Here is a 3,613-nt window from a genome sequence, read left to right as displayed (position 1 = left end):
CTGGGGGGAATGGACGAGGGCAGGTGGCCAGAACAACCACAAAACCATGGCTGCAAAGCAAAGAGTAAATTTATTTCACAACCTTTGTAACCAGAGGATCCCAAAGCAACACCCAGGCGGAGGCACACAAGCGGGAAATGCCGGCACTGTAACCCAGAGGCCGTGCCAGCAGCCGGCGGGGCTGGTCTTTGCACCTATTTGTTCAAGGGCCTGCACACACATCATTTCCCACCATGCTGTGACCTCCCTGGGCTTTTTTTGATCTCTTAGCTTTGATCTTCTCTCTCCGAAAACAGGGAGCTCAAGCATGTCCATGAGAGTGCCTCCAAGTGTCTCCAAACACCTACATTATCTTTACAGCGAGTTTCTACTTTTCAAAGCAGAGGATGAACAGCAATAGGTATAATAGATCATGTTTCCCATGCTGATAGTCTTCAGGCATTGGTGTTTCCTGCTGCAAGGTCTCTTGAGCACATCTATCATCCTTCTCACCATTCCTCCTCTTTCAACACTTCCCCCAACATTCTTCTCCCTCTCTCAAGAGACCACTGCTGCTGAGGCTGGAAATGTAGGACAGGGTTATTTGCAGAGGCACTTAATGGAGTAGATAGGAAAAGAGGAATAAATATACAATTCTCCAAGGGAAATGTCCCAGTCCTCCTGGCAGGGAATTTAACCTCTCAGCTGTCAAGGCACCACTCATAGGCTGCCTCAGTCGATGGATGAAGTCCTGTCCATGTCAAATGTGCCTCTTAATGCAGCTGGTTCAGGGTCATGTTGAGGCAGCACAGGCTGTCACACCCAGAACAGTGTCTGTGGTGGTGGCTCATCAGCAGCTGCCCTGGTGAGGTTCCCAGGTGCAGTGCAGTTACTTGCACATTCAGGGCAGCAGTTGCCTTTGATGTCCAATGTAAACATCAGGTGAGGGCACACCCTGGGTGCTCTATATTTGCTACATGGAGAAAAAAAGACCAAAACTTACCACAGCCAAGAATTTACAGAGTAATCCTGCAGAAATGTATCCAGAGTCTGTGCATGTCCTACAAGTCTACAAAGCACCGGGAGCCAACCTGTAATCAGGAGGGAAAACAGAAGTGTCGCCTCCTTCCAGTCACACACACACCCTTTCCCCAGCTCCTTCAGCTAAAATAACTCCAGGCCTGGTAGCTTGAGATGGGCTGACTGCCCACACAGAATGAAAAGGTTTTCCCTTTTTCAGACTGATCTTCAATTTGATGGTGGGTTTGTGGCACCAGTAACAGAATTCCAACACTGTTTACCCCAGATAAGGACCAGGCACTTGTGATTTGATTATAAATATTCTGTGTGTTTAACAAAAAAAATCTTCAGTAAGGTGTGAAGTCCACTGTGATTTACACTCCAGTAATAAATAGCACACACCAGGAGCATCCTGAGCTCAGAAAAGACCTTCCACTGAGGGTGAAAACTTTCCCCAGCACCTTTTCCCAATACCATTGAGACACTGACATAGACAGGGGTTACCTGAGCACACCACACCAGCATTTTGTCCATGCTTGCAGGAATGATGTCTCCAGGGCTAGGCCTGACACTCAGAGAGGGCAGATTCGTTCCCTGTGCAATCAACGTCATGCAGCCAGATGGAGCTGACCCCTTGCCCAGAAGGAGCAAGCCCAGGGCTGACAGAGCCCCACAGCTGCCAGCACACAATGCTGGCTTCAGCTCTGCCCCAGCTGTTATCACACACCATGACCCACTGCTGCTTGTGGAACACCTCCACTCTCTCAGAGCAGCCTGAACACTGTGTACACAACCACAGTGCTCAGCAGGTTCATTCTCACCCTTATGTAGCATCACCTGCTGTCAGTCTACCAGTGTTCGAAATGTCCGTTTCCTCCTCACACAGAACAATGCGCCACACAGGAGCTTGTCCAGTGCACTGCTGGTGCCAAGAACTTTCCTTCTCAGGTCTACGTTCCATCACATTCTGTCACTCCTGTAGTCTGAATCTAAACTGAAAAGTTTTCAGCTACATCTTGTACAGCTAAACGTGCCAGGACAAGAAGCCCGGTCAGACCCTGCTGCTTAGTGTGGAAACTTGTATTCACACCACAATCAAGAGTCAGTCTTCTTTCCCTTACAACCTGTGAATTGCCATCACATTATGGTGCTCTGCATGTTCCTTCTCAGCTCTAAGTATAATCACTCACTTCACAGTGTTGCAGTGACCAAAGATCCTGATCTACCTCCCGCACAGAAAAATGTGCAGGGACAAAATGGGTTTTTTGAATACCCCTTCTTGTTGCATCCTTTTGAGTACATACCACGCACTGGGGCCATGCACATTTCTCTTAAGGTATACAGAATGTCACTATTTTTCAATCTCACAGATCCCAAATTCAAACCTTAGGAAATGATCCCACACAAAAGGTCCTAGAACAAAGATCCAGCACTGGCCTTCACGTTCACCCTGGAGCATGTAAAACACACTAAACACACTGGTGCAATTCACTTTGCTTCTCAGCACTAGGTACCACAACATTCTCTCAAGCTCGTAGAGTCCAAAGTGGAACTGAACAGTTTCCAGCTACAACACTCAGGGAAATGTGCAGGACACAGAGCTTTTGCTGACCTTCCTCTTCCTGACATTTGAGAACTTGCATTTGGACCACAAACACATGCCACTCACTTTTGCCTCATATCCCACCCCTGTCTCCCTGGGGGCTTTGGGGGGCACAGGAGGGACCATCGGTGCTGGGGGGGAGTACCAGAGGAGGAGGGAGATTTGAGAGGGTGACACAGAGACACCCAAAAAATCCCCCCAAACTGTCCCTCTGCCCTCCCCAAAATGGCCCAACTTCACCGCCAAAATGGCTTCAAACTGCCCCAAAACTTGTCTATGTGTAGGGAGAAAAGGGGAGACCTCAGGACCCCCCATGTTCCAGCAGCTCCATGCCAAGCTGGGATGAGGAGTGGGGCTGGGGGGCAGGGGGTCTGCAAAAATTTCCCTCGTCCAGATTACACAGCCGGGCTCAGAGTTTATTGCCTACCTGCAAAGGATGATTGAACAGAGCTCCGCGTGCAACCCAAGCAGGATCCCACACTGGAGCACACTGATTCCCAAAGAAGGCCGTGACCCAGTAGGAAGCCTGTTCTGAAGCAGGATCCTGGCAGGACCTGTGGAACCGTGGAGAGAGGAGCCCATCCGGAGCAGGTTCCTGGTAGGATTTATGATCACGTGGGGTCCCACAATAGTCTCCTTGGTTCCATGAGGCCTTACAGAGTCTGTGAGAAATGAGACAACTCTTAAAAAGATTAATTTATTGAAAACAGAAAAATTGAAAAATTACAGAAATTAGAAAAATATAAAAATTTGGGATTCTATGGCTCCGTAGATGGTATGCCCCAGGACCACAGGGATTTGAGATCTTCTGGCTGAGACAGCACTAGACCTTGGGTAGAGAAAAAGAAAGACTTGCAGTGCTGGGCTAGCTTTTGGCTGGTCCAAAAGTAAAAAATTACTAAAGGCTCCTTAGAAGGAGTAAGGCTTTTAAGGCCCAGCACCAACATCTACCACAGCTAGCCTGCAGAGAGAGAGAGAGAGAGGAAGAGACCCTGCCTCTCTGCCTCGCCG

At 48.8% G+C, this 3,613-nt stretch overlaps 1 long non-coding RNA gene across 2 annotated transcripts; it reads right to left on the bottom strand.

The window, feature by feature from the left end:
* Positions 1-51: 51 nt before the first annotated feature.
* On the bottom strand, positions 52-3,342 carry LOC108445754. 2 transcript variants are annotated; one of them, XR_001860718.1, is made up of 3 exons: positions 3,030-3,342; positions 983-1,070; positions 52-841 (listed from the first exon to the last, which is right to left on the bottom strand). It is a non-coding gene; the product is annotated as an uncharacterized LOC108445754 (long non-coding RNA). The 2 variants fall into 2 exon arrangements; XR_001860717.1 differs by having other exon boundaries at positions 272-560.
* Positions 3,343-3,613: the final 271 nt, after the last annotated feature.

This window comes from Corvus brachyrhynchos, unplaced genomic scaffold (assembly GCF_000691975.1).
Source record: "Corvus brachyrhynchos isolate BGI_N302 unplaced genomic scaffold, ASM69197v1 scaffold343, whole genome shotgun sequence".
NCBI classification, from domain to species: domain Eukaryota; kingdom Metazoa; phylum Chordata; class Aves; order Passeriformes; family Corvidae; genus Corvus; species Corvus brachyrhynchos.
Note: the sequence above shows the minus strand (reverse complement) of the source record. Positions and strands in the feature narration are given on the sequence as shown.